This window comes from Bos indicus, chromosome 6 (assembly GCF_029378745.1).
Source record: "Bos indicus isolate NIAB-ARS_2022 breed Sahiwal x Tharparkar chromosome 6, NIAB-ARS_B.indTharparkar_mat_pri_1.0, whole genome shotgun sequence".
Lineage (NCBI taxonomy): Eukaryota > Metazoa > Chordata > Mammalia > Artiodactyla > Bovidae > Bos > Bos indicus.
The window spans coordinates 68,054,312-68,080,407 of NC_091765.1; the positions used below are offsets into that span (position 1 = coordinate 68,054,312).

At 37.1% G+C, this 26,096-nt stretch overlaps 1 protein-coding gene across 2 annotated transcripts in view; it reads right to left on the reverse strand.

The window, feature by feature from the left end:
- Positions 1–26,096, reverse strand: part of FRYL (FRY like transcription coactivator) — a 267,816-nt gene that overhangs the window by 171,778 nt on the left and 69,942 nt on the right. Inside the window, exons 3-4 of one of the 2 annotated variants that reach the window (XM_019962717.2) lie at positions 25,665–25,795; positions 9,012–9,101 (exon numbers count right to left, since the gene is read on the reverse strand). The gene's annotated coding sequence lies outside the window, so the exon portion shown is untranslated. The remainder of the gene's footprint in view (positions 1–9,011; positions 9,102–25,664; positions 25,796–26,096) is intronic. The other variant, XM_019962715.2, reaches the window with a different exon arrangement.

Consider the following 26,096-nt stretch of genomic DNA (forward strand, 5'->3'; position numbering starts at 1 on the left):
GGAAGGAATGATGCTAAAGCTGAAACTCCAGTACTCTGGCCACCTCATGTGAAGAGTTGACTCACTGGAAAAGACTCTGATGCTGGGAGGGATTGGGGGCAGGAGGAGAAGGGGACGACAGAGGATGAGATGGCTGGATGGCATCACTGACTCAATGGACGTGAGTTTGAGTGAACTCCAGGAGTTGGTGATGGACAGGGAGGCCTGGCGTGCTGCAGTTTGTGGGGTCGCAAAGAGTTGGACACCACTGAGCAACTGAACTGAACTGAGGGGTTAAATAATAGGTGATTTTTTTCACAATCTTAAAAAAAGAGGATTTTCTTCTGCTTAAGTTTCACATACATAGATCTAAAAGAATAAATCAGAACCTAAAGTGTCTCTTATATCTAATCAATTACTATGTGCATACAGCCAAAGGAAATCAACAGCTTCTTTGAGACAGAGCTACATAATTTAGGGCTTATTTGAGAAGTTCCATTTACACCAGGTCTTCCTTGTAACAGAAGGTGAATGAAAATGACACTTTCCATTCATATGGAGAGTAATTCAACAAACCCATGTGAGCAGCGCCTGGGTTCTTAGCATTATACTGAAATGCAAAAAACAAAATAAGTAGCATTATTATTCCAACTATTATTCCCAACTTTAACAAACAGTAATGGACTAAGTATTTCCTTTCTAACCCTTGCCAAATGTTCATCACCCATATCACTGAGAACTACATATGCACTCAACAATTCTTCCAGAAGACCGGGCCAGAGTAGTACTATATTCCAAATGCTTCTCAATCTCTCAATTACTAACCAAACTTTTATATTACACAAATAATAACAGTCCTATCATCTTCAAGTAATTTCTCTATCTTCAACCTATCAATCAATCACATAGCTTAGAGCTTATTGCAAGCTCAACAAAGTGAAGTAAAAATTGCTCAGTCGTGTTGACTCTCTGTGACCCCATGGACTGTACTGTCCATGGAATTCTCCAGGCCAGAATACTGGAGTGGGTAGCCCTTCCCTTCTCCAGGGGATCTTCCCAACCCAGGGTTCGAACCCAGGTCTCCTGCATTGCAGGCAGATTCTTTACCAGCTGAGCCACAAGGGAAGCCTAAGAATACTGCAGTGGGTAGCCTATCCCTTTCTCCAGCGGATCTTCCAACCAGGAATCAAACTGGGGTCGCCTACATTGCAGGTGGATTCTTTACCAGCTGAGCTTAACCTATCAATTAATCACATAGCCTAGAGTTTATTGCAAGCTTGACAAAAGACTAGTCAAAATGTCAGTCAGTTTTCCATTTTATTCATTCCATAAATTCAGAATTCTCCAAGTTGTATCATTCATACATATTTTCTAGTCTAATCACCATAAAAAGATAGCTGCACAAATCATTTCTTGATGGCATATTCTTGGCAAAGCAGAAAAATTTATTTTGGATCATTTCCTTCAACAAACCTCTCCACCCTTTAGACTGTAATATTAAAGAATGTTTTTAAAATTTATAACATTTTTTAAAAATTCACAATTTCAATATTATCAGCCTTTGCTGAGGTCCTCTTGGCATGGGCCAGATACTGTAAAGCACAGGGAACAGAAGAAGGCTATGCCAGTCTTCTTGCCCCCAAGGAATTAGAAAGTAGATGTTCTTTCTTTTAATCAATTTCCATTTGATTCTATGTCCTTTTCACTGACATTTTAAGGATTCATGGAATCGGTTACTTGCTTTACATTTCTAAGTAGAAGGCAGATAACAGTATATCCTAATAAACTGAGTGTGTATATCAGGGAAAATTCTCAGTAAATCCTACAAAAATATTCCCATTTAGATACAGTATCCAAACAAAATGTTCTTTAATAAACAATGAAGTTTGGACTTAACTGACTATATCATACAATACAATCCAAGAAAATTTAATGTTCTACCAACCCAAAAGGAAATAAAAGTCTTCAATTACTAACAATTCTTAGGAACAGTACAAATATAATGGATTATGCCTTATATTACCACTACTACTAAGTCGCTTCAGTCGTGTCTGACTCTGTGCGACCCCACAGACGGCAGCCCATCAGGCTCCACCATCCCTGGGATTCTCCAGGCAAGAACACTGGAGTGGGTTGCCATTTCCTCCTCCAATCCATGAAAGTGAAAAGTGAAAGTGAAGTCGCTCAGTTGTGTCTGACCCTTAGCGACCCCATGGACTGCAGCCCACCAGGCTCCTCCGTCCATGGGATTTTCCAGGCAAGAGTACTGGAGTGGGGTGCCATTGCCTTCTCCGTGACTTATATTAACACCTTTTAAAATATCTCAGAAATTATTAAACCGGTATCCAAATAATCATAATATGGAAAAAACAGAAACTTGACAAGTTTTTCTACAAAAAACGTTAAATATCCTATCACTCCCAGAGCCTTTCACAGTCCCTACAGATTTTAGCCTCTTTGGAAAGTCCTCATCATTTCTGGAGTTTAGAAAAGAGACTGAAAGGTTTTCGGTATGGAAGGAAAGATGCTCTTGGGTCTATGAGATAATTAACATCATACATGAAATATAAAAAAGAAAAATCAAAAAGGCTGTAGAAATCACTTCCTATTTTGCTTTATAATACAACAAAAAATTAACAATAATTATCTATAACAGTAGTTAACATTTACTTTTTAGTACACTTAATTCTACTTTCTCTATTTCCCAAATTGTCTACCATGAATTGGATTTAACATTTTAAAAATTCCTTTCCTTGGAGAAATCACTGATTCGAGGGCTAGAGCATAGAACACACAAGATAAGCCTGGAACATCTTGTAAGGGCAGGAAGTGGGAAAGGGCTCAAAAGACAAAATAATATGGGTATGTCAAAGAGAAATGGGAGCCAAGTGATAGGGCTGCCAACAGTCAAAGCTAACACCTGGAGCAACAAAATAAACAATGTAGTATGGAATACTACAAAACCCAAAGTACAAAATAAATATGCATTGAGGCTGTACTTATATAAATAAATGATTAGGTAAATAAAGGAGAAGAGACAAATCTCATATTGTACACACAGAAGTGTTAACTTACTAGGCTTGACTGATATTCTTTGAAAGGTCTGCTTTGATTGGCCCCTGGCTGGCATCAAGGAACTTAAATTTTAAGAGGGGCCCACCATTCCCAGAACTGAAAAGAGCTGCTCAATTATGCATAAATTTTTGGTACAAACAATATAGTTTATGCTGAACAACTGCTTTCCTTCAGCAAGTCCAAAACGGGGTATGTGCCATGTCAGCAGCCCCAATAAAAATCCTGTAATCTGAGTCTATAATGAGCTTCTTTTCTATGAGGAGAAAAAGAAAGATAAAGAAAAAAAAAAAAAGACTCAAATGGAACACAGATAAAACAAACAATATCTAAAAAATACATTTAATGGCTGGCACCAGGAGAAGATTAGAGTCTGTGAAAGAAAAGATCAGTAAGTATGGAGAAATGGGAACATTAACTCTACAAAGTGAAGTCTAAATGATAAAACAAGGGGAGGAAATGCACAAAGCCTCAGTGACCTTTGGAGCAATATCAGGTAGTCTAATACATGTTGGAATATGCCAACCACATCATAAGCTAACTGCTGGAAACCAACGACAAAAGAGGAAAATCTCAAGAGCAGTTGAAGAAAATGATAAATTACATACAGTGGAACAAAGATAAAAATGAACACATGTTTCATCTGAAACTATACAAAGCAGAAGTTGGAATGCATGCTATCACTGAAAAGCTTAAAACTGATGACTTATAATTCTATTATCTGGTGAAAATATCTTGCACAGATCAAGCAAAAACTTTTCTGAGACAGACAAAAACTGAAAGAATTTGTCACCAGTATATCTACATACAAAAAAATGTTAAAGAAAGTTCTTTAGGCAGAAGAAAAAATTATACTGGATGAAAACCTGTATAACCTGTATAACCTAAACAATATCATCGAAAACAAATGATGGAAAGTGTCAGAAATGGTACACTGGCAGGAAGGAGAAGAACTTTTGCTTCTTGTTTTAAATTTTCTTTATGTTAATTGACGAAAGTAGTTAACAATCTACAACAAAATCAGGTTTATACTGTGTGTAAAAATAAAACATTTGACTACAATAGTACAAAGGATGAAGAGGAGAAACAAGTATAAAGTTTTAAGATGCTACATTCTACATAAAATGTGCTATCATTTGAAAGGAGACTACAATAAGGTAAAATTCATTTTTTAAACCCTAGATTTAAAACCCCTAATTTTACTTAACAATTTTTAAATAATAAGCCAACAGTAGAATAAATTAGAATACTAAAAAGCAAAGGAGGAGGGGAAAACAGATGGGACAAACAGGAAACAACCACAAGATAGATTTAAACCCAACCATGTCCCTAATTAAATATAAACGGTCTAACCACTGTGTGAAAGCATCATGCCAGGTACAAAAAGGATAATTTAGTGAATAAAACAAAGTTTGAGCCCTTGGGAAGGTTGGGATCCAATGGTGGTGATAAAGAGCACGTGGTATGTGGGTGTCCATCCCTACATGCTGTGTGCTTAGTCGCTCAGTTGTCTCCAACTCTGTGACTCAATAGACTGTAGCTGGCCAGTCTCCTCTATCCATGGGATTCTCCAGGCAAGAATACTGAAGTGGGTTGCCATGCCCTCCTCCAGCGGATCTTCCCAACCCAGGGATCAAACCCAGGTCTCCCACATTGCAGGACTGGATTTTTTATCATCTGGGCCACCAGGGAAGTCCATGTCCCTACATACATACATCCAGATATAAAATAACCAGTTGTGATTAAGTGCTGTGATGGTAATAAAGGAGGTATAGTGACAGAGAAAATCAGAGAAGGCCTAGATAAGATAGAGTGATCAGGGAGACGGCCACTAACAGGGAACAATATCAAATACGAAATCTGTTCAGCAGTGGACCTTCTTCTGAAGAATGGATTTTATGGTTAATCCCCAAAAGGAAATCAGACTGAAATCAAAGTAACTCTGGCTGACCAGGGTTAGAGTATCAGAGCCCTCGCCACTTGCCTGAGGAGATTCTCAAAGAATCCCTGAATGACTAATAGGCCCCCACAAAATACTGAGGTCTATAACTGGATGCCGTAGAAGAGCTCTGATCAAGAACAAGGTCAGACAGACCAACCTGATTAGTGAAGGGGAGAATGGACTTGAGGAGAACACAGTGAAAGCTGATGGGCTGTCTAAATTGCTTAGGTAAGGGGTAAGGACTAAAAAGATAACTAGTATACATATTTAGTGGCTTCCCAAGTGGTGCTAGTGGTGAAGAATCTGCTGCCAAAGCAGGAGACACAAGAGATGCAAGTTCGATCCCTGGGTGGGAAAGATCCCCTGGAGAAGGAAATGGCAACTCACTCTAGTATTCTTGCCTGGAAAATTCCATGGACACAGGAGCCTGGCAGGCTAGTCCATGGGGCCGCAAAGAATTAGACCCAAATGAGCACACACATACTTAGAATAACTCAGAAAAGGGCAATAAAAATGGGACTAGGAAGACAGATTCCATTTTTTCTGAATAGGTACTTCTTGATGGACCTGGTGACTGTTAGCATAGGGAAAAAAAGAGGCAAACCTAAATAGTAAAAAAAAAAAGTGACCCCTATACTTAGGTGACTGGGTGGACAGTGGTAGTAAACATGGACCGGCAAGGGGTGGTTTGCAAGGGGTAACAAGGAGAGTTTGGGCAACATAAATCTCAAGTCTAAAAGAGGCATCAAGGCTAGAAGCAAGAGAAGAACAAAGATGGAAGTATACAGACAGCCACTCTCACAAGTTCTCCAGCTTCTCCATTTGTGAAGGGCGTAAACAGAGTTCACTATCTCCAAGTACATGCTAGCCAATACTAACCACAAACTAACAAATTCAGCTGAAACCAAGAAAAATAAAAACAATCAGGAGACAATAATTTAAAAATGAAATAAACAAAGGAGTAATGATGGGACTCTTCCCCTGAAATATGAGGACCAGAATTCCATCTAGATTTCTGGAGAGAAAGGATTCAAGTCGTGACCAAATAAACTACTTATTTTAGAAGTATAAATCAAGTTTCTGAATTAATGGTCATACAACAGAGTCTCTAACAAAAATAAGCTTCAGACAATGTCACAGATTAGATCAATGCATTAGTGTATTCACAAGTTAGCAGCATAAAAGCAATAAAGAAGCTTTTTAACTAAGCTCAATAACTTGGAGAGTGGTTATCTATACATCAATATATTATTCAAGAATGCCATAAGGTATAATTACTGTTACCTTCCTGACACAGGGCATTGATTAATAGCCCAATTTATTCCTAGCCTTGAAGTTCTTTTTATATATTTCACACGTTAAAACAAAAAAATTGCTTCCTCTGCTTAAAATGAAGTAGTCCAGACCCTGTAATCATACTTTCTTCTCTGCCCTCAAAAACCATACAAATTTGCTATCATTTGGCCCAGTGCTAAGACATTATTATTTCTTGAATTAAAACAAAAATCTATTTTTGAATATTTAAAACTGATTCCTGAGTTCCTTAAGAACTCTAGACACTAGAAATTAAATGTAATTGCCTGAAATTGTTTTTGGAAAATACAGGTGAAAAAAATCCAGATACAAATTTTCTAGTCAAAAGGTTATTGGATTTATATTTTTTACAACATGCACAATGTATATTCATTGCCCCCAAAGAAACTAGAATTCTTAATACTAAGATACTTTCATTGTCAGTACAGGATATACAGATGTACTGAGAAGAAAAAAGAGGATATGCATTATAACTGGTCAATCCTACTGGGAAAAATCACTGCACATGGTGATTGCAGCCATGAAATAAAAAGACGCTTACTCCTTGGAAGGAAAGTTATGACCAACCTAGACAGCTTATTAAAGAGCAGAGACATTACTTTGCCAACAAAGGTCCGTCTAGTTAAGGCTATGGTTTTTCCAGCGGCCATGTATGTATGTGAAAGTTGGACTGTGAAGAAAGCTGAGTGCCGAAGAATTGATGTTTTTGAACTGTGGTGTTGGAGAAGACTCTTGAGAGTGCCTTGGACTGCAAGGAGATCCAACCACTCCATTCCGAAGGAGATCAGTCCTGGGTGTTCATTGGAAGGACTGATGCTGAAGCTGAAACTCCAGTACTTTGGCCACCTCATGCGAAGAGCTGACTCATTGGAAAAGACTTGGATGCTGGGAGGGATTGGGGGCAGGAGAAGGGGACGACAGAGGATGAAATGGCTGGATGGCATCACCAACTCGATGGACATGAGTTTGAGTGAAGTCCGGGAGTTGGTGATGGACAGGGAGGCCTGGCGTGCTGCGATTCATGGGGTTGCAAAGAGTCAGACACGACTGAAAAACTGAACTGAACTTAACTGACTGGGAAAAACAGGTAAAATTCTATGGACCATAATTGAAGGTGAATTTAAAATGTATTGCCCAAAGAAGAACTTTTTTGAATGTGAAAATGGGCACTAGCTAGTAACAACATGTCAGAACAGAGATGTAAACCATTAACTGGCCAAGGTCAATGGAGACCAATGGTCACGTTCTCCATGAAGCACCATCACAAAGCAAAGGCTCATGACTTCCTGTCAACACTTGTCTTTCTGAATTTTTCTCACATTGTCAGTAGCACAATAAGTTTTCAATGAACTAGAAGTTTTTATTGTTAGAGCCACTTTTTTAATACCATCCTTACTTTTAAAACAAAAGGGTGAGTTGGCAAGGCTGTAATAAGGAATACGAAAGGAAAGGAAGTACCAAACTGCAGAAGCAACCAAATGTAAAGACAAAAATTACACTTAGGAAGTAGAGTACCAGCAGTTTTAGGAAGATGAAGAGATTGTTTATTGTAATTAAATGGGAAAGCCTAAAACCCAGGAAATGTTTATGAATGATCAATCTTAATCACAATGTATTATATTATATTAAAAACTAATTTGGAAGAACCTACCTTCCTAACATTAATATTCTTTAAAACCTCATTCTAAACCTTGTAAATCAGAACCCACTTCTTTATAAGATTCCCTAGGTCATTCTTACGGAGAAGGCAATGGCACCCCACTCCAGTACTCTTGCCTGGAAAATCCCATGGATGGAGGAGTCTGGTAGGCTGCAGTCCATGGGGTCGTTAAGAGTCAGACGTGACTGAGTGACTTCACTTTTACTTTTCACTTTCATGCATTGGAGAAGGAAATAGCAACCACTCCAGTGTTCTTGCTTGGAGAATCCAAGGGACAGGGGAGCCTGGTGCGCTGCTGTCTATGGGGTCGCACAGAATCGGACACGACTGAAGCGACTTAGCAGCAGCAGCAGCAGGTCATTCTTAAGCACAGTAAAGCTTAAGAAGAGCTAATTTTAAGATATATTTATATAAAATATAAGATATACTGATATAAAATTATCTTGCTTGTGTCATTTTTAGCACATCTTATTTAAAAATAATAACAAATATTTATTTAGAAATAGAGATTAACAAAATTCAGAGCCCTAAGATATAATAAATTTTCTGCATTCCTTATAAAGAACTTTTTAGAGTTTTTTTTAAAGTTTCTAGAAATATATGCCAGTTTATACTTCTTGAGAACAGCATAAGAGATCTTATCGGATGGCTTACCTAACCTTAAATAATCACTCTTTAGAAACAGAAAATTCTGCCAAAAATGTATGTGTGCGTGCTCAGTCATGTCCAGCCCTTTGCAGCCCCATGGACTGTAGCCTGCCAGGCTGCTCTGCTCATGGAATTTTCCAGGCACAAATACTGGAGTGAGTTGCCATTTCCTACCCCAGGGATCTTCCTGACCTAGGGACTGAATCCATGTTTCTTGCATCTCCTGCACTGGCAGGCAGATTCTTTACCACTAGCACCATGTGGGAAGCATCAAAAGTTTAAATAAAAGTAGACTTTAAAACTCAGTTAATGTGCCAATAATTTACATCTATAATATCTAAAATTATTTTATATTATTACTTAACAGTTTGAATAAATCAACGATAGAATGTTTACTTTGCTGATACGGCGTTTGGAAAAACAATTCTCAAAGGCGGACTGATCCCCATCTTGATCACCATCTGTCTATAAAGAATCCTTGTGTTTCTAAAAAAAGAAATATGCAATGAATTACCTTTAGAGTTAATTTATTCTATTTTAAAAATGACTAGGTTTAAAAAACTTTATGGCTAAAGTAAGGCAAGGTGCATATTCTATTTACATATGTAGCAGGATGGGATGCTAAAGGTGGCTGGAAAGTACAGGGATAGCCTAGTAGACAATGAGTTCCATTATGGAAAGGTCCATAAAACAAGATTATTGATAAAAAGCAACTATTTTAGAACTCCACATCAGGGTATTAAGGGCATACAGGAAATCTGTTAAGCCAACAATTGTTATCTTTAAAGAATGAACCATATGGCCTTCCACAAATAGAGACTCACAGATTTTTTTTTTAACTGAAGAATCTTTAGAGATCATGAAACATAGTCCCTCAAATCTTAGATGAGACAACTGAAGCCCAGGGAGGATAAATGATATAATTGGATCCAAATCAAATTAATGAATATTTAATGAATACCTACTGTGGATAACACACTATTCCAAGAGTTACAGAAACTAAGTTTAACAGTGGAGCCCTTCTTCAAGCGGTCCATTCTCTACTTCCCAGGTAAATCACCTGTATGTAGCTCTCTGATGTTAGCAATATCCTTTTCCATATTCTAGCTTAGAGCTGGAACACTTAGGTCCCTAGACCAAATCTGGTTCATCGCTTGATTTGTAAAGAAAGCTGTACTGAAACACAGCCACACACATTCTTTCACATTTCATCCAGGCTTCTTTTTTTCTACAGAGTCAAAGCTAAACAGTTATGACAGAGACTTATGGCCCCCAGATCCTAAAATATTTACTACCTGGCCCTTCCCAGAAAAGGCTTGACAATCTCTATTCTAGATCACTTTTTGCTTTGATTTGAAGGGTGTTTTTTCCCCCACCTTTTTTCCTTTTCAAACTAATGGAAGGCTGGTTTTGCCTCAGGAACCACTGCCCACTGAGCAATGTGCTAGATGGTTTTGAAGGAAAAAGTCAGTGAGCTAAATATGGCAACTGACAGCAGCTCTCCATAACAAGTGAAAACTTGCTCTGGCACATAAAGGAGAAGAATCAAAGGACAGAAGACTCTTAACTTTCAACAAACATTTAATAAGTGCTTACTAAGTGCCTTCCATGGGGCTAAGCTCTGGGGCTACCCACATAGATAAGACCAACTTAGTTCTCAAAGAATTCACTACCTAGAAAAAGAAGCAACACTTTTATATTAAATGGAATAACAGAAGCTAGTGGACAAAGACAGAGAATAGTTAACTGAAGTTACGGGTGACAGAAACTAGTTAACCCCAAGGACAATCACACAGAGACTTCTATTCCCCCTACCGAGTTCCAGCTGCAGGAAGTAAGCATGATTAGAAGCTTATATCTACGGATTGTTGCCTCAACCCAAAGGCCACAACGTATAGGTGGATAGAGTTAACCCTTGGACTGGATGTTGCTTCCTGATTCCCTTTATAGCACACTTTATTTTTGTTTAAACTTTCTAGTATAATTCTTTTAGTTACATTTTAAATTTACACTCAGCTTTAGTCATCTTAACCTACTCTGCTGTGCATGTTTTAACCTCTATATTCTTTTTTGAGAATCTTCCAATATAGACATTATTTTTTATCAGTTTTTCACCTTTTTATGCATTATTTCTAATATTTGTTTATATTTTTCTTATCCCCTTTTGTTTCAACTATTTTATCTTAGACATGCTATCTCCTGCCTTTTGTTTCTCTAACTGAGAATAAGCAGGAGTGATGATCAAAATAGCCACCAGGAAAGTATGGTAACTGAACAATGTAACCAGCCCAGCCTCAGAGTGGAGGCGGGTCCAGGGAACCCTGGTGTGGCGAAGACTCACCAATTAGTTGACAAAACCTGAGGTGGTCAAGGTCTTCCCTTACAGCTCAGTTGGTAAAGAATCCACCTGCAATGCAGGAGATCCCAGTTCGATTCCTAGGTCGGGAAGATCCATGGGAGAAGGGATAGGCTACCCACTCCAGTATTCCTGGGCTTCCCTTGTGGCTCAGCTGGTAAAGAATCTGTCTGCAATGCGGGAGACCTGGGTTCAGTTCCTGGGTTGGGAAGATCCCCTGCAGAAGAGAAAGGCTAAGAGGGTCCTGGAGTAGGGCAGGAGGGCTGAAACTGCAGGAGCACTTGGGGAAGGGATGTGGCTATAGCTGAATATCAACTGATAGTAGAAATTGTAGTATTTTAACAACCGGTATCACCATACCAGGGTTGATACTAGATCAACATCAGTTCTGTGATTAGGAAAACAGCAGAGTAAGTGGGATAGAGAAGAAATCATTCCAGGCCTCTTAAAAATGGAGACAGGTACATCTCTATTTCAGTTAAGTTTCTTGCAAGTCCTTTCTAAAAGGACATTACAGGCAGACTTCTAAAAGTCTTTCTAAAAGCCAAATAAGTAAAGACCCTGCCCCTAATTCTAGCCACATTTAACTGCCCCGATTTTCAAAAATATACATCCATGTAATTTGAGGAGACAGTTCAAAGTGACCCTTCTTAAAAAGTCTTAGGTGAACTTTAAAATCAGCCAAGAGAAACTACTGAAGTAATACTGTTACACCAACTTCTAAAAACCTTCATATCTGAATCACAAGACCATTTGGCCGTAGCTATTTGGAAGAGCACACATTATAGACAAAGAAGGAAAGCACAGGAGAAGGTGTTGCAACCCAAGCTCCCATGATCTGTCAGGAAGCTATAAATCACATGCTAAAATGGTTCAGAATTATGCACAATGAAAGACCTAGATCCAAATTCCTAGAATGTTTTTTATGATGGAATGCTCCAAAGATAAATTCTAGCTAAACTGATTCATCTACCTCCAAGTCAAAAATTCAAAATTCTCTGTAAACAATAATAGCCACCGTGTATGGAACTGTGTATCAATTTCATTGCCATTTTTGGTAATCTTAAAAACAATGCTACATAGAAAATATCATTCAAATTCACAGGTGAAGTCAACTGGCCTAGAGAGATTAAGTAGCCTGTTCAAGGACACATAGCCAGTCACAGTGGAGCTCAGCTCAGGTTGGATCAAAGCCCCAACTCGACTCTGTTCTCAATACTTCACTGCCTCTCTCCTCTCACACTTGGAGGTCTTTCCAATATCACTTCTCTATCATGAGAATTCTCATAGACTCAGAGAAGGCGTGAAAGTAACCACCCACAAGGCTTCTCCTACAACCTTCAGTAAGTACTGCCTGAAAAGTAACCAAAGGCCCACTTAAGGAAGCAGTCCTACTTGATTTCAGGACAAGACCCTGACACTGGGGAAGGCTGAGGGCAGGAGGAGAAGAGGGGGACAGAAGATGAATTGTTTGGAAGGAATCATTGACTCAATGGACATGAGTTTGAGCAAGCTCAGGGAAATGGTGGACAGGGAAGCCTGGTGTGCTGCAGTCTGCGGGGTCACAAAGAGTTGTGCATGGCTTAATTACTGAAAAATAACAACAATGAAAAGCTCAGGACTTCCAAAACCCATTTGCATAAAAAAGAATTCTTGAACTCCTTCAGACACTTACACATGAAAACAAGCTATCACTTGGGTCAAATCAGAAATTCTAAAGCAGACTGAAAATGACCTGGAGCTCAAGTTCTTCCATGATACTACTGTGCCCACCAATCTTTAATGACATCTGAATTTCAAAGGATTCTCCATCTCTTTTGGTCTGTTAGCATTTGAAATGGCAAAAGAAAAACTTCACCTTGATTTTTTCACAAGACTTTCTCTAAATTCCCTATTAATAGTCTAGTCTTTGATGAACACTTAGAACACTCTTTACTCATTTCATTCCCATCTTAAAACAAACTGGTCTGCCATGGTATTCCTCTACCCAATACAGGGTGTATCAAACAAAAGCAAGTTATTCGAGTGACATAAAATCTAACCACTGAGAGCAACGGTTCGACACAAACAAAACTAAAAAGATCACTTATTAAGAAAATCCAGTTGGTAATAGTTAGCATCCCCCACTCTTCACTAGTCACTTCTTCACTAGTCAGTTCAGTTGCTCAGTCACGTCTGACTCTTTGCAAACCCATGGACTGCAGCACGCCAGGTTATCCATCCCTGTCCATCACCAACTCCCAGAGTTCATTCAAACTCATGTCCATTGAGTCAGTGATGCCATCCAACCATCTCATCCTCTGTTATCCCCTTCTCCTCCTGCCCCCAATCCCTCCCAGCATAAGGGTCTTTTCAAATGAGTCAGTTCTTCATATCAGGTGGCCAAAGTATTGGAGTTTCACCTTTAGCAACAGTCCTTCCAATGAATACTCAGGACTGATTTCCTTTAGGATGGACTAGTTGGATCTCCTTGCAGTTCAAGGCACTCTCAAGAGTCTTCTCCAACACCACAGTTCAAAAGCATCAATTTTTTGGCGCTCAGCTTTCTTTATAGTCCAACTCTCACATCCATACATGACCACTGGAAAAACCATAGCCTTGACTAGACGGACCTTTGCTGGCAAAGCAATGTCTCTGCTCTTTAATAAGCTGTCTAGGTTGGTCATAACTTTTGGAGCCCCCCAAAATAAAGTCTCTCACTGTTTGCATTGTTTCCCCATTTATTTGCCATGAAGTGATGGGACCAGATGCTATTATCTTAAAGTTTTCTGAATGTTGACTTTTAAGCCAACTTTTTTCAACTCTCCTCTTTCACTTTCATCAAGAGGCTCTTTAGTTCTTCACTTTCTGCCATAAGGGTGTTGTCATCTGCATATCTGAGGTTATTGATATTTCTCCCAGCAATCTTGATTCCAGCTTGTGCTTTATCCAGTCCAGCGTTTCTCATGATGTATTCTGCATATAAGTTAAATAAGCAGGGTGAAAATATACAGCTTTGACGTACTCCTTTCCTGATTTGGAACCAGTCTGTTGTTCTATGTCCGGCTCTAACTGTTGCTTATTTACCTGCATACAGATTTCTCAGGAGGAAGGTCAGGTGGTCTGGAATCCACATTGCTTTAAGAATTTTCCAGAGTTTGTTGTAATCCACACAGTCAAAGACTTTGACATAGTCAATAAAGCAGAAGTAGATGTTTTCCTGGAACTTTCTTGCTTTTTGATGATTCAATGGATGTTGGCAATTTGATCTCTGGTCCCTCTGCCTTTTCTAAATCCAGCTTGAACATCTGGAAGTTCACAAGTCATGTACTGTTGAAGCCCGGCTTGGAGAATTTTGATCTTTACTTTGTTAATGTGTGAGATGAGTGCAATTGTGTGGTAGTTTGAGCATTTTTAGCACTGCCTTTCTATGGGATTGAAATGAAAACTGACCTTTTCCAGTCCTGTGGCCACTGCTGAGTTTTCCAAATTTGCTGGCATATTGAGTGCAGCACTTTCACAGCATCATCTTTCAGGATTTGAAATAGCTCAACTGGAATTCCATCACCTCCACTAGCTTTGTTCATAGTGATGCTTCCTAAGGCCCACTTGACTTCATATTCCAGGATATCTGGCTCTAGGTGAGTGATCATACCATCATAATTATCTGGGTCATGAAGATCTTTTATGTACAGTTCTTCTGTGTATTCTTGCCACCTCTTCTTAATATCTTCTGCTTCTGTTAGGTCCATACCATTTCTGTCCTTTATCAAGCCCATCTTTGCATGAAATTTCCTTGGTATCTCTAATTTTCTTGCAGAGATCTCTAGTCTTTCCCATTCTATTGTTTTCCTCTATTTCTTTGCATTGATCACTGAGGAAGGCTTTCTTATCTCTCCTTGCTATTCTTTGGAACTCTGCATTCAAATGGGTATATCTTTCCTTTTCTCCTTTGCCTTTCACTTCTCTTCTTTTCACAGCTATTTGCAAGGCCTCCTCGGACAACCATTTTGCCTTTTTGCATTTCTTTTTCTTGGGGATGGTCTTGATCACTGTCTCTTGTACAATGTCACAAACCTCCGTCCATAGTTCTTCAGGCATTCTGTCTATCAGATCTAATCCCTTGAATCTATTTGTCACTTCCACTGTATAATCATTAGGGATTTGATTTAGGTCATACCTGAATGGTCTAGTGGTTTTCCCTACTTTCTTCAATTTAAGTCTGAATTTGGCAATAAGGAGTTCATGATATGAGCCACAGTTAGCTCCCAGTCTTGTTTTTGTTGACTGTATAGGGCTTCTCCATCTTTAGCTGAAAAGAATATAATCAATATGATTTCGGTGTTGACCATCTGGTGATGTCCACGTGTAGAGTCTTCTCCTGTGTTGTTGGAAGGGGGTGTTTGCAACGACCAGTGCGTTCTCTTGGCAAAACTCTGTTAGCCTTTGACCTGCTTCATTCTGTACTTCAAGGTCAATTTGCCCATTACTCCAGGTATTTCTTGGCTTCCTACTTTTGCATTCCAGTCCCCTATAATGAAAAGGACATCTTTTTGGGGTGTTGGTTCTAGAAGGTCTTGTAGGTCTTCATAGAACTGTTCAACTTCTTAAAACTCAACCAAAAAGCATTTGGAATTTTATAACAAGTCCTACATTTTGATTTCTTCCTCCTAGGGAACTATGGTGAACACCTCAAGAGAGATATACCAGCATTCTATTTAAATGTTTATATTCCATGAAATCATTAACACTTTGTAATGAAATGAAAATGGTATCTTAATGTGAGTCTCAATTGTTTTTGTTAAAGTCATGTGAAACAGCTATATACTTAATCAGATTACCTAATCAGAGTGTTATAAAAATAATTATCAACTGTTCATTAAAGTGCAACAAAGGATCTGAAAAAGATGCAGACACATCAAAATTACAGTATTTTCCTATTGAAATATCACTCTTAATTAAAATGAAAGCAGCAAAAGAAAAAAGTACGTGTTCCTTAGTGGAACAATCAATCTTGATAGATATACTAGTGTTTTAAAAAACATTTCATACATAAAAATTCAAAAACATCAAACACTGCCATGATGTAGAATAAAAGGACAGTAGCATTACTGTGTCACTTGGTAGCCAAGAAACCTCAAATAATTTGGTTAAGCCTCCCTGAACTAAAATTTTGTGTAACAACATATCTTAAAGGGTTTTCATGAGGACTTAGATAACATCTGCTTGCTGCTGCTAAGTCGCTTCAGTCGTGTCCGACTCTGTGCGACCCCATAGACGGAAGCCCAGCAGGCTCCCCCGTCCCTGGGATTCTCCAGGCAAGAACACTGGAGTGGGTTGCCATTTCCTTCTCCAATCCATGAAAGTGAAAAGTGAAAGTGAAGCCGCTCAGTCGTGTCCGACTCTAGCGACCCCATGGACTGCAGCCTACCAGGCTCCTCCGTCCATGGGATTTTCCAGGCAAGAGTACTGGAGTGGGTTGCCATTGCCTTCTCCAACATCTGCTTATTTAACCAATATTTATTGAGCAACTATTATATTCCAAACCCTGAAACACATCAGTAGACAGAGCAAAGTCTATGCTCAACTTATATTTTATTTGAGGGGAAAAAGAGAGAGGTATGCACTAAATGGGTAGACAAATGAGACCATTTAAGTAACTGGTAAATTAAAGCAAGGAAACAAGACCCAGAATAATAAGGTGTTCAAATAATGTTGATACATACTCAGTTCTGCTCAATGTCCCATTATCTCTGTTCTTGGTGAATTATAAAAGTCAGCCATAATATATTTACACTCACTTATTCTTGACTATAAACAGAATGAACAACAACAAAATTAAGGTTGATTCCATCTGAATAAAAATAACCCAACCCTGGAGATACAAGGATTTTGCAGCTGTTACAACAGAAGCCTGTGAAAACACACCGCCTGATTCTTAGGATCTGACTCATAACTATGCCTAACATTCATTCTCCTTCAATGGTCAGTCAACACTAGTATATTCTGAATCAGTGAAGAGCATTTTTTCCCCACCAACTCTTATGCCTGAAGATAAATATTAATATTAATAGAATTGGCATGAATAATATCTATCAGAAAATCAGCTTTTGATTACATAATTAGGACTCTACACAAAAAGTATACAGATATTTGAGGATTTATGAATAAGATTACATAACATGAACACAGGAAAATTGTAATTCCTTTTCCTATTAAGGAAATAGTTTAGTAAATAAATGATTTACTTCTTCACAACAAATTTACAACATTATACAGCCATATAAAGTAGAGTCTCTTTACTGTAAATTCTAACTGTTAGCTAATTATTTAATCAAAAAGCTCCATTACAGTAGGAATCAGGAGGGGAAAAACAAGTTAACCTTTAAGTTAAAAGTTTTAACCTAAACATAAAATCCATGTTTATTCCCTAGCTTTCTGATGTAGTGCCAAGTCCTTGTCTCTTAAGGTGAATTTGCTGATTACTCAACTATTGTCTTTCCCGTCTAGATTCCAGTCCATGTACATTACCTATGATAACCCAGTCTCAATTTCTTCAAAGTGGAGTGGGAAGTTAAAGGGCTCTAAGAGCAAAATCCTTCTTGAACACTTCTCTGACCTATGTGTAATTTAAAACAAATTTTCTTGAGGAATTCACTTCTGTGGAGTATAACCAAAGTATTCAACTTTGTTTATACCAAAATAACTTTCTTTTCAGCCTCAGCTTTTCCTGAGTTATGTGATACCTAATTAAAATACATGATCACAGTTATAAGTATAATTGGCATAAACAAGTTTGGTTGAAAACACAAGTCTTGGTAAGCCCACAACTAAACTTGTTAGGAGCAGAAGTGGTGGCAGGGGATTTAAACGGTGTGCAGTGTACTACCAGCAATTGTTAATATATTCTACAGAGAAATAGAAGATTTTAGGTAAATTCAGTGGGTTGTTTGAGAATTTCTATCAACTTTTAAAACACCAGGTTAGTTAATGTTTAGAGAAAGTTTAAAAAATGAAAAAATTTATCAAAAGCAAAGAAAAATGTTCTTCCAAATATCAACCCCTGCAAATATGCATATTTTTTTTAAAGAAACCGTAAACATCTATAAATACTTCTGGAGTTAAAAGACACAAGGTCAATATCTATATACTGCAAACTTATTCTCAATTTGTCCTCTCACAAAAGTACAATTATCAATTCATATGATTGATCCAATCCAATCTAAATTCCTTAGAAATAACTTTTATTTTGAATGAACAATGAAAGAAGTTGGAAACAACTGACTCAAGTACAAAGCTATGAGATTACATACCAGTTTTTCTCTAAAAGAGTACTTCCTTCTTTGCACTACTGATATGAAATCTCTTCATACTCTTGGTTTCTCCTTTCATTAAATAAGCAACACTGTAACACCCTTTAGAAGAACTGTACCCAGTTCTTTGAATCACTTCTGAATAAACTATTGCATTATCTCTATCCCAGAACCACCAGCAAACAGGAGGTAAAATTTACTCACGCTGGTTCTAAGGAATCAATGTGTAGACTGGTGTTAATCATGTGCATAGACTGGTGTAAAACACGGTATCAACTTTTGAGATTAAGAAAAGGACTTTATTGGTAAAGTGAAATTTAAGAAACCAAATCTTTGTACAGATATTGCCAAAGAAGTCCATTAAATTAATTTTAATAGTCATTTCCTAAAGTTGAGATTTATTTTTGAAGAGAAAAACGAGGTAAGAGCAATTCCACAAAGGACCTGTAGCCTCTGAAACGTCAAACAACAGATTCTTCAGTTGTTTCAGTTCCATAATTTTGCTTTATTTTGACTGATTGGTAAAAATGATATACAGTAAAGAAAGTCTTTTAACTGGCAAATCGAATGCTTTTTTGCAAATTAATATAAATTATAAAATCCCATTATTATAATTTATAACATATATATTATGTCCAAAAATATGTAAAGTAGTCTTTTAAAATAAAAAAGGAGCCATATTAAACTAATGGGCATAGGATATTACATTTAAACACAGGTCCCTTATATAGGAGTTTGAGCAAGCTCTGAGAGCTGGTGATGGACAGGGAAGCCTGGAGTGCTGCAGTCCGTGGGGCTGCAAAGAGTCGGACACGACTGAGTGACTAAACTGAACTGACAGTGAAGAAAGCAATTAAATGATTCAAGATTGAAAGCTAAAGACTAAATTTCTAATAACATAAATAACTACATATACTTATATATTCATATTGCTTATTTATGCATATCTACATTATTGAACACAAAACTAACTGCTGAATGATTCACAGATTTTAACTGAAATTAAGAGTCACTTTATTTGGGGGGCTCCAAAATCACTGCAGATGGTGATTGCAGCCATGAAATTAAAAGACAGTTGTTCCTTGGAAGAAAAGCTATGACCAACCTAGACAGCATATTAAAAAGCAGAAACATTACTTTGCCAACAAAGTTCCATCTAATCAAAGCTATGGTTTTTCCAGTAGTCATGTATGGATGCGAGAGATGGACTATAAAGAAAACTGAGCACCAAAGAATTGATGCTTTTGATTTGTGGTGTTGGAGAAGGCTCTTGAGAGTCTCTTGGACTGCACGGAGATTCAACCAGTCAATCCTAAAGGAAATCAGTCCTGAATATTCATTGGAAGAACTGATGCTAAAGCTGAAACTCCAATACTTTGGCCACCTGATGAGAAGAACTTACTCATTTGAAAAGATCCCAATGCTGAGAAAGATTGAAGGCGGGAGGAGAAGGGGACGACAGAGGATGAGATGGTTGGATGGCATCACTGACTCAATGGACATGAGTTTGAATAAGCTCCAGGAGTTGGTGATGAACAGGGAAGACTGGTGTGCTGCAGTCCATGGGGTCGCAAAGAGTCAGACACAACTGAGAGACTGAACTGAACTGAACTAAGGAGTCACTAACCATCAGTGGTCTCACCTCCATTTTATACACTCAAAAGTGAAGAGTGAAGAGTATAAAAAAAATAACTTCTACTACCAGTACATTCTAGATATCAATATTTATTTCTTCTTAAAAGTTCCTTCTCTTTTCTTCTACATAATATTTTAACAGAAAGCATGGTTTCTTCTAAATATGACTCTATTTTTCAAAATGACAAGAAATAGTGTTAAGGAGAATACAAAGAAATAGGGATACTGCCCTGGGGAGCTTGAACTGAAATACCTTTGAAAGGTAACTTGGCCTTGTCTACCAAAATTTTCAATGCACACAGAGATTTATACTAAGAAGCAATCATACAAAAGCATAAAGTAATACAATAAATAGATAATAAAGTAATAAAAAATAAATGAATATTTATTAAATAATTACTTCTAATAATTTACAACTAAAGTCACTCTAAGTGTTCATCAATAAGAATAAACTATTGTATCACACAATGGAGTGCATAGTTTAAATGAGACAGAAAAATGTTTATGATGCATTAAATGAAAAAGCAAGTATTGAAACAGTTTAGATAGTAAATATCATTTTTAAATTCTATAAATAAAATGCATAAGTGCATATTAAATACACATGGAAAACAGCTATAAATCAAATTTCCAAAGGATTTAGAGAAAATCTTTTCTTTCTACTAAATATTATGTTAATTTATACGAGCAGTTAAGTATTCCCTATAATAAAAATCAATAATCATAAAGAACATTTTAATATCTTAAAGTGTTTTAATCAAAATAGTAAAGCAGGCATTTTTCATCATCTTCCTAAAGATTTTCTTTTTTAAAAAATATTTTCTAGCTACTATATGCAAATCTGATTTTTCTCCTAACACATGAGTACCATGCTCTCAAACTTTAAAATGCATTATATTCAACTTTGCAGAATTATATGAAACAAAGGTACTGTGACACAAAATAATCACAATTATATTCAAAATTGTAGGATTTTTTTTTTATAGTTCACCTCAAATACTCCTTATCTTTTAGAACAAAAGAATGGGACTTTTAAAAAAGTGATTTCTGTAACAATAGATAAAACTCAGTATCTTCTTTTTCACTTATATATGGTATAAGTTGCAACAATAACATTTTTGTCAGTAAGCATAATCAAAATATTTTCCACAATCACTAAACTGTTAACTTCATTAATGGCTTTATCTTGATCTACAGCAATCAATATTTCTCCATCTCAACTCGAAGCAATCAATATTTCTCCATCTAAATCCTAAGCAAAATTTCTGATACTAAAAACATTTATGCCAACTATATATTTACTCTATTTAAAAATTTTTTTAATATTTAAACTTTCAAATAAAGATTTATGCTCACTAGAATGCATACTTGTAAAAATAATTTCACTTTTCTAAAATACTTTTTATTAAAGGGTTGAAAACACATCTTTACTTTACCTCCTTGTTGATGTTGGTGTTTGTCATAATGACTGTGACAGAAATGGATTCCACCTTCCTGATCTATTGTCTTCTCTGATGAAAGCAAACCAAGATGTTTCAATTTCAGTAACCTTGGAGAACTTTCCTGAAAACTCTCTCCAGGGCCCAAAACCATATTTCCCAAAACAAGAGGAGGAGCAACTCTTTTCAAAAATTCCATATTAAGGTTCTTCTACATTACTGGACCCACAAGTACACAGAAAGGTTTTTGTACCAACTTCCTTGATGAGAAGGTAAGGTTCACTCTTTGTGTCAAAGAGCAAAGAAACGTCATGTGAACTTAGGTTGGTCAACTACCAGCTGTTTTGAAGCTGATTTTTAGGACATTTGCTGTTCATACTGATAAGAAGTCAAACAGCTACCAACTGTGAAACTGCACCTCATATATACATATACAAGTGCATGTACAATGGGTGGTAACAGCAATACTGAGACTATAAAATGCTTAGCATCCATCTAGTTTAACGTTTAGACTTTGAAAACCTACACTGTGATAATGTTAGGACAAATTTACTTTGGTCTGAGGTGTGTCTTATTTTAAACACACTTAACAGCTGAAATGTGAAACAGTAACTTGAATTCAAAAGATAATTCTGATCATTCCAGAAATTCACTAGCAGACTGCAGGAAGATCAAGTTTTATAGAAGGTGAAAAGGAATAATTTAAAACTATACTGTATTATGAACATCCCAATGTACTTTTACTTTTATTTTATTTTCTGCTGCTGTGGTTCTGCTTTACCTTCTGGTGGTTGTTTCATTTAAAAGTTTATCTTTTCTAATACATCTGTGGTGGTGGTGGTTTAGTCACTAAGTCATGTCCGACTCTTGCAACCCCATGGACTGTAGCCTGCCAGGCTCCTCTGTCCATGGGAATTCTCCAGGCAAGAATACTGAAGTGGGTTGCCATTTCCTTCTCCAGGGAATCTTCCTGACCCAGTAATCAAACCCAGATCTCCTGCACTGCAGACAAATTCTTTACCAATTTGTACCAATGTACTTTTAAACACACACCAAAAAAACTTCATTATAATCAATCATAAGTTATAATCTTAAAATCATAAGTTATCTACAGTAGCAAAGGAAATCTTGGGATGAATTACTAAAAAAAAAAATTGATAATTTAAAATATATGAATCTAAGAAAATAAAATTGAACAGTTTAAAGTATAAATATTTAATTCAATAAACCCAGTAATCAACCTTACATAATTTATTTCCAAATAACTAAGCATCCTATTAAATATTTTAAAATAGCAAAAGTAACTGATCCTACTGCCTTATTATAATCCAGAAGCATGATAAAATGTGCCAGTGAAAGGTACTAAATAAGACTTTGTGCACTTTAATATCTTCTTTTCTCCCTTTCTTTGCCTGCCCTCTGGTGGGGTTACTAAGTGACCAAGAAAGAAACAAAAACAAACAAAAAGGAACAGATAAGACATAAACTTCCCTAAGTAGTCAAATTGATAACTTTGAAGGATACACACTTAAGAGAAAAAAAAATCTGATTCATTTAGTGAAACACAATCTTTTTCTTCCAGCACTCAGTAGGAAGAGAAATGATCTACATATATTAAAAGATGAAGCATAAAGTTGTCTACATAGATATCAAGGAAATTGCTGTAATATAAAAACAAGTAAATTTCTGGTCTGAATTGTGATGTGCTTAGTCACTCAGTTATGTCTGACTCTTTGCGACCCCATGAAGTATAACCCACCAGGCTCCTCTGTCCATGGGGATTCTCCAGGCAAGAATACTGGAGTATGTTGCCATGCCCTCCTCCAGGGGATCTACCCAACCCAGGGATTGAACCCAAGTCTCCAGCATTGCAGGCAGATTCTTTACTATCTGAGCCACCAGGGTCTGAATAGATGAGTTTTTAATCCTTAACATTAATAAGGAAGTCAATTATTCTCTATTTCATTCACTTAAAAAATATTAAGTAAAAATCCTCTATACATAAAGCATTAATATATTATTAAGGTTCAGAGGAAATTTAGAGGATTTATTCACGCAAATCCTCTCTCATGGAATTCTACAGTAAAAAGGAGGGAAAAAAAACAAGGAAGTCAAGTAAAGGACTCAAGTTTCTTGCCCTAAAGCAAGACTATACCAACTAGAAAGAAACACTGACTTTAAAAAAATCCTTCTCAGAAGTAGATTCTCTCTTAACCCTGGAGCACAGAAGGATAAAAATTATGTGATCATCCTATTGCCAACACACTGCAAAAACAAACCGGTCAGAACCATAATCCACGTCCTTTAATAACCTAGAAGTTATCCCTGTATCTTCCCAGGCTTTTATTTTTGTTTCTTCCATCTCACCTCATTCATATTTTTTTTTTTTTACAGAATTTTATGCATGTGTACACAATTTATTAATTTTGCATTCTAAGATATACACAAGGTCAGCATTTCACAAAACTTATTACTATTCCAAAAGCAGTTATCATGAAACACAGTGATTATATAAGTCAATCAAGCAAAAAGAGCATCTATTAAATTTTCTTATCATGTCATCTTTTATACTTGTTTTCAAATAGAAGCTTGAAACATGATATAGTATTAGAATAGGAAGAGAGAATTTTACTTTATAACAATGATCACTTTCCAAATATTAGACCATATATAAAAATAAAGTACTGTCACCAAAGCTCATCTGAAGGCTAGCATCTCTATCTTTTATTTATTCCAAAACAACCCCTGCAGAAACTTAACTTAAACTGAAGGACAACTGGCTTATAATATTATATTAGTTTCAGGTGTACAAGATAGTGATTTGACATTTTTATACGGATAATTATGAAATGATCACCATGGTAAGTCTAGTTACCACCTGTCACACACACAGCATTACTACAATATTACTGACTATATTCCTATGCTATACATTACATCTCCATGACTTATTTTATAAGTAGAAATTTGTACCTCTTGATCTCCCTCACCTATCTCACCTATATCCCCATGCCCTCCCCTTTAGCAAGCCTGTTTGTTCTCTGTGTCTATGAGCTATTTCTGATTTATGTGTGTTACTTTTTTTGAGATTCCACATATAAGTGAAATCACATGGTATTTGTATTCCTCTGCCCGACTTACTTCACTTAACATACACCCTCTAGATTCATGCTGTCCTTTTGTTTATTTCCTCTCTACTGATATGGTCTCTTGTTCTTTAAAACTTAGTTCAAGTCCCTCGTGTCCAGCTCTTTGCAACCCCATGGACTATACATAGTCCATGGAATTCTCCAGGCCAGAATACTGAAGTGGGTAGCCCTTTCCCTTCTCCAGGGGATCTTCCCAACCCAGGGATTGAACCCAGGTCTCCCACATTGCAGGCAGATTCTTTACCAGCTGAGCCACAAGGGAAGCCCAAGAATAGTGGAGTGGGTAGTCTATCCCTTCTCCAGGGGATCTTTCCGACCCAGGAATCGAACCAGGATCTCCTACACTGCAGGCCGATTCTTTACCAACTGAGCTACGAGAGAAGCCAGCACATTGAAACTTACGTGCGTTGTTTTTCTCAGGTCCCTTTGTAGGTCTTCCTTATCTGTGGAGCCCAGGAATACAGTAGTGTGCAACAAACACATGCTGATTATGAGGGCAAGTTACCTTCATGTTTGTTCACGATATACAAGACAACCACGCATGTCACTGTTAACCTCACTGTTCTAAACTACACTTTCAGTTGGAAAAAGAAAGGGCAAGGATTAGGTGATATAGGAGAGACCACAGATTTTTCTCAGACTTCCTTCTTTCAACAAATGTTTGCTGAGTAGCTTCTTTAATAGCCTGTGCATGATGCGAATGCACTAAGGATTTATCTTCATCCCCAGGAAGCTTAACTCTCACAACTACAAGACTCCCTGTTTGGCTTGGCCAAGGCTTTGTTGAGCCTGCAATATGTTCAATTTCTTCTGTCCAATAACGTCCTTTCTTTGCAGGTGTGGATTCCTAATAAACATCTAGGAGCCAAACTCCTTTTCAGTGTCAGCTTTTGGAGGACCGTCCCTAAGACATAACAGCGAGGGATAAAGCATGAGCCTGCAATATCCATTACTAGCTGAATCTACGACAGCGAAATGCCATAAAGCTATTTCTAAGATCTTTGGTTGATTATCAAAACTTTGAACTCTTGCTATAACGGTTAAAGAATTAAGAAATTGTAACAGTTATAAATTATAAATTATAACTAACAGGGCTAGTCACTCAAAGACAGCATTTAAAAATCTTTTGAGACCTGTAAGTCACTATTTCGCCTTTAGAATATTTATTATAATCTTACCGTGGAATTCAAGACAATAATTTCTTGGTGGTAAGCTGGATCATCTAATCCTGGCTGTGGGACTCTTGAGCAGTTTTGAGAATTAAGCATTTAGGTGTTAATCATCCAAGATTAAATAAATGGCTTCAGCTCTGAAGAAAAACAAAATATGAGATTGATACATTAGACATGTTTATAATAAGTACATCTGTGTGTGACCCACATCCACCCTTACTTATGAATATATTATATTGCAGGGTCACTAGGTGCTACAGTTATCCTCTTTCAATTAGTGTTATGTTTTTTCTAAGTTTTTATTATGACAATTTTCAAACTAATACGAAATTATTGAGACTATTATGATGAACCCACCCTTATCAACTCATGGCAAATCCTATTGCATTTACATCTTCACCTACCCCTTAACCTCTATCCCACCACTCTGAGTCATTC